At 38.7% G+C, this 6,120-nt stretch overlaps 1 protein-coding gene across 4 annotated transcripts in view; it reads right to left on the reverse strand.

Annotated features, from left to right (window-relative positions):
- The window catches only part of LOC122922769 (F-box/LRR-repeat protein 21-like), a 33,177-nt gene extending 33,043 nt beyond the window's left edge, over positions 1-134 (reverse strand). For 2 of the 4 annotated variants that reach the window (XM_044273492.1, XM_044273490.1), the window contains exon 1: positions 27-134. The gene's annotated coding sequence lies outside the window, so the exon portion shown is untranslated. The remainder of the gene's footprint in view (positions 1-26) is intronic. The other 2 variants (XM_044273491.1, XM_044273493.1) reach the window with 2 other exon arrangements.
- Between the last annotated feature and the right edge of the window lie 5,986 nt (positions 135-6,120).

Consider the following 6,120-nt stretch of genomic DNA (forward strand, 5'->3'; position numbering starts at 1 on the left):
CAGAATTAATAATAAAGACAGCTTACCTACAATATATTTAACCAGGCTCTATGGGTATAGCAGTATGTCTCAGCAGAACATGAGATCAGACTGTTTGTGACTTGATGACTACTCAACTCCTACTTCTGTTCTGCCCCCTCCCCTGCCTCTGTGTTTCTCTCTGAAAAGTAGGTCACTGTGTCTGATGAGGTCTTTAGGAAGGAGGAGACCTGGCAAAGCTCCAGCACAGGAGTTGCAGTCTCTGTAAGTTCAATCTATATTAACAGCAATGCTTTGTTGCCTATTGAAAACCTACTGTATTTTCAAATAACCTGTCTGATACGTACACCTATATAGAGGGGTCTCCTGCTTGGGAATCCGATTTACTAACTAGAATATTTTTATATTGTGGCTGCATACCTCCAAACTTTTGAAAATCGCAAAGAGGGGCAATATGTGCGGTGCTCATCGCTGCCATTTCTTCATACTAGGTGCCTTTTGCGCTGTGGCATTAGAAGAATTTTGATATCTCTGACTTTTAGTCTAACCAGACTGTATATTAATCTGTAATTCCTCTAGCGCCGTTCTATGGAAACAGTAGGTTTAAAGAGCACACCAAATGCTTCAAATAACTTCTTTATTAACTTAAACTTTTCTTCATATAGAACACTGCCGTCTCCGCAGCAGATAGTCCATGTACAAACACGTGTTAAAAAGATATCACAAAATGGCGGTATGCATAAGATGGTGGTTCAACTGTTCAATCTTGTCATTCAACATAAAATGGTGGATATATTTCTCTCTTCAGTATCTGTACTGTCACTTTAAGTTATTTAATCACTTTATGATCTCTCTGAGACTACTTTCAAACTTGCGGCAGAGTGATCCGGCAAGCAGTTCTGATGTCGGAACTGCCTGCCGGATCCGGCAAAACGTATACCAACTGATGGCATTTGTAAGACTGATCAGGATCCTGATCAGTCTTAAAAATGCCTGATCAGTCAGAAAAATGCATTGAAATGCCGGATCCATCTTTCCGGTGTCATCCGGCAAAACAGTTTCGGCATTTATTCATTTTTTTACACCTTTTTTTCTGTATTTTGAATGCTGGATCCGGCACTGATACATTTCTATGGAAAAAAATCCCGGATCCGGCATTCAGGCAAGTCTTCAATTTTTTTGCCCGGACATAAAACCGTAGCATGCTGCGGTTTTATCTTTTGCCTGATCAGTCAAAATGACTGAACTGAAGACATCCTGATGCATCCTGAATGGATTTCTCTCCATTCAGAATGCATGGGGATAAAACTGATCAGTTCTTTTACGGCATTGAGCCCTTTTGACGGAACTCAGTACCGGAAAAGAAAAACGCTAGTGTGAAAGTACCCTGAGAGGTATATCTGAGGTCTAACTAATAGTTCTACTTGCAGTATGCAGTTAGCAGTGACTATTTGCAGATTGGTTGAGTATGATCTGGCATGGTTGTATGCAATTTGGATTGCAATATGGAATTTGAATTTGGATTGTGAATTTTGTAGTATGCAATTTGCAATTTTATGTTTGCAATTTATATCTTGCAATTTGTATTTGGTGGAACTGTAAGTAAAACACACATATAACTGGTTCAATATACAGTTCTAATCACTATACTAAAAGTAGGAACATTATATAACTGTTTTAAATACCTATTTTGGCCTCTTGTTCCCATAAAACTGGACTCTGACTGGAACTATGTGTCTGTTCAGCTCCTCTCTCTGGTGAGTAATGATTCCAGCTAGGGGAATTCCCCACACAGGCTGTGTGTGAGGCTGGCTGTGATTGGTGAAAACTCTTGCAGTGTGAGAAGCTGGCTGTGATTGGTCTAGACTCTTGCTGTGTGAGAAGCCGGCTGTTATTGGTCTAGACTTATGCCCACCAACAACAGATTAACACTATGCTTTCTGTTGTTTCTGCTGTGTTACTGAGCTTACCTTACATTACAAAATGGATCTTAAAGACATATTATCTTTTTCTGCTTCTGTGAACACAAAATATAACAGTTATATGACATCCAAAACATGATGTCACAGTAAATAATTCTGCTTTTGTCTTTAACACATAAACATAGGAACTGTATTAAGGCCATTGGCAGATCTAGCTGTATACACATATAAGCTATACTAGCAACCTAGGACAGGTCCTAGCTGGACAGCTACACTCCCACCAAAATTACCTATACTTCTATTGCTAAGTGGTAGGACTTGAACATGAATTTGAGGAATTTTCCATCAGGTTCTCAACTTCCAAGTGTCTTTTATAACTCTCAAGTAGAACAACTAACTTCTGTATAGGAACTTGAGTGGAATAGTGAGATGTTTTCCTTTTTTGGCAAGTTTTAAGTCTCCTATTTGTAACAACACTCTTACTAGTTTGTCTTCATCCTTTTGAACTTCTAGAACTTTGGCCAATTTCTATTGACTTCACTAACACTATGTCACCAACTTGGACATTTCTTCTGGGTGTTTGCCATTTACTTCTTAGCATAAGATTGGCTAAGTACTCTTTCCTCCATCTATTCCAAAACTGTTCTGATAGATATTGAACTCTTTGCCATCTCCTTCTGTCATATCAATCCTCTTTGGTGAACTTGCCAGGGGGTGGCTGTATATAATCAGACTTAAGATGAATTAGATGGTTAGGAGTTAAAAGGTCCAAACTTGTTGGATTGTTGATGTTATCAACTGTAAGTGGATGACTGTTAGCAATAAACATTACTTCATAGAATAGGGTCCTAAGTGAAGCATCATCTATTCTAACGGCGTTCTTTTTCAACACTGAAATTAACACATTTCGCACAGTTCTGATTTTTCTTTCCCAAACTTCTCCTGTATGGCTTGCATGTGGAGCATTCATATGAAAATCACACTGTTTCTCTAACAAATACTCAGTTACTTTTACTTTATCAATCTCTTTTATCGATTTCTTCAATTCATTCTTTGCTTCTACAAAATTAGATCCTTGGTCAGATCTAAGCTCTCTGACGGTACCTCTAATGGCTATGAAACATCTTAAGGCGTTGATGAATTTGTCAGTTGACATATCTTCTAACCTTTCCTGGTGAATTGCTCTGGAGCTTAGACATGTATATATAAGTCCATATCCCTTGTACTCCTTGTGGTTCTGTTTGGTGATGAATGGGCCAAAACAATCCATTCCGCTATAAAGAAATGGTGGTGATGGGTTTACACGATCTGCTGGTAAACCTGCCATTCTTTGTTCTTCTGTAGTCTGCATGCCTTTCTGCAGACTACACATTTACTTATATACTTTACTATAGCTTTGCTTCCTTTCACAATCCAGTAACCACCTTCTCTCAAACAGATTTGGGTAAAGCTTCTTCCTTGATGCAAGGATATGTTGTGGTAGTGATCAATAATCAATCTTGTGAAGGTAGAGTTTTTGGATAGAATTGCTGGATGCTTCACTCTGCTAGGTAACGATGCATTTTCTAGTCTCCCTCCCACCTTCAGTATACTATCCTGCAGAACAAGATTAAGGTTGTACAATGGGTGGTTGTTTGGAATCCTTTTAGGTCCTTGTCTAAGTCTCTTCACTGTAGAATCTCTGTTCAATGAGTCTTATAACTGTTTCTTCAGCTTTCATTCTTTCTTCTACATTCAACAATTCCTTCTTTCTGATTCCCTTTGCCAAACGTTGAATTCGAGCTACTACGTTTATGACTGTATTCCATTTTGAACATCTGGCTAGTCTTTCAAGTATGTCATTTTGACACTTGGCAGTAGTGCTCAATGTTTGCACAACTTTTACTTCTGGATCACCCATAGACAATTCTGTGTAACCTTTACTGGGTGTGATTTCCTTTTCCCAAAGGAACTCTGGACCGGTGAACCAGTTAGAATTTTTCAATTCTGTTACATTCAGGCCTCTTGAAGCATGATCTGCTGGGTTATGCTTTGTGTCAATGTGATGCCAATGTTCCGGATTAGTTATTTCCTGAATTTTCTCCACTCTGCTGGTGACAAAGATATGGAATCTTCAAGCTTTGTTGTTTATATATCCTAGGACAACTTGTGAGTCTGTCCAAAAATATTCTTAATCAATTTTCAATTCAATTCTTTTCTCAGAAACGTTCTGATTGATGCTGAAACTACGGCTGCTGTCAGTTCAAGTCTTGTTATTGTCTGAATACTGATAGGTGCAACTCTGGCCTTCCTCATAACCAGGGAACAGTGTATCTTTTCTTCTCCTATTACTCTGATGTAAGAGCACTAACCATAACCATAACTACTGGCATCTGAAAAATGATGAAGTTCTATTTTCTTGTACTTTCTGAAATCATGAGGTACAAAACATCTGGCTATCAGAACTTCTCTCAAGTTTTGCAAGTCTCTTATACAATTCTCCCACCTTGGCCTCAAATTTTCAGGTATGGGCTCATCCCATCCAAACTTCTGTCTGCATAATTCTTGCAGTATTTCTTTTGCTATCAGTATTACTTGGGCCAAGAATCCCAATGGATCAAATATAGAAGCCATTGCAGAAATAATGGTTCATCTAGTTGCAACTTTCTCTTCAATAGATCAAAGAAGAACTTGTCGTTCTCTACATTCCATCCCAATCCAAGTACCTTCTGAACTGGAAGATGATCATAATTGAGATCTACATTCTTCATTGTTGCTGCACATTCAGAGTTACTGATGGATTCTAGTACCTCTCTGTTGTTTGAGATGAATTTGTGAAGACCCAGGTTTCCTCTTGCGCATCACTCTTGGCTTTCTTTCACTAGTTTGATTGCAGATTCTGTGGACTCTAGACTTATGAGACCATCATCTACATAAAAGTTTTACTTCAGAAAATTTGCTGCTGATGGGCAATCCTTTTCATTCTGACTAGCCAGGTACTTCATACCATAATTGGCGCAACCTGGAGATGATGCTGCTCCAAACAAGTGTACTTTCATTCTGTATTCTGCTGACTCTGTATCTGTATCTCAATCCTCCCACCATAGAAACCTCAGGAAGTCTCTATCTTCATTTTTGACATGAAACTGGTGGAACATCTTTTCAACGTCACACATGACCGCTACGGGATACTTTCTGAATCTATAGAGTACTCCATGCAGAGCGTTTTAGTAGATGATCATTCAATGCAACACCCTTGTACTTTGCTGAGCAATCAAATACTACTCTAATCTTATCTAGTTTCTTTGAGTGGTAAAAACCTTGATGTGGGATGTACCACACTTCTACTTCTTTAGGTTGGTTATTAACTGTATCTGCATGTCCTTCTTCAAGTCCTAACCTCAGTATCTGAGGAAAGGGATTTAGATGTCATTATTTCAGAAGACTTAAAGGTAGGCAGACAATGTCATAGAGCAGCAGGAAATGCTAGCAGAATGCTTGGGTGTATAGGGAGAGGAATTACCAGTAGAAAGAGGAAGGTGCTCATGCTGCTCTACAGAGCACTAGTGAGACCTCATTTGGAGTATTGTGCGCAGTACTGGAGACCATATCTCCAGAAGGATATTGATACTTTGGAGAGAGTTCAGAGAAGAGCTACTAAACTAGTACATGGATTGCAGGATAAAACTTACCAGGAAAGATTAAAGGACCTTAACATGTATAGCTTGGAAGAAAGACGAGACAGAGGGGATATGATAGAAACGTTTAAATACATAAAGAGAATCAACAAGGTAAAAGAGGAGAGAATATTTAAAAGAAGAAAAACTGCTACAAGAGGACATAGTTTTAAATTAGAGGGGCAAAGGTTTAAAAGTTTTATCAGGAAGTATTACTTTACTTAGAGAGTAGTGGATGCATAGAATAGCCTTCCTGCAGAAGTGGTAGCTGCAAATACAGTGAAGGAGTTTAAGCATGCATGGGATAGGCATAAGGCCATCCTTCATATAAGATAGGGCCACGGGCTATTCATAGTATTCAGTATATTAAGAAGACTAGATGGGCCAAATGGTTCTTATCTGCTGAAACATTCTATGTTTCTATGTTTCTAAGGATGCCTTCCATGAATTTCAAATAATCCTGCTTGAATTTGGGATCCCTTCCCATCTTTTTCTTCAAACATTTCAATCTTGCTAGGCTAAGATTTCTGTTATTTGGCAGACAAGGTCGTTCTTTAAAAGGT

This window comes from Bufo gargarizans, unplaced genomic scaffold, assembly GCF_014858855.1.
Source record: "Bufo gargarizans isolate SCDJY-AF-19 unplaced genomic scaffold, ASM1485885v1 fragScaff_scaffold_695_pilon, whole genome shotgun sequence".
NCBI lineage: Eukaryota > Metazoa > Chordata > Amphibia > Anura > Bufonidae > Bufo > Bufo gargarizans.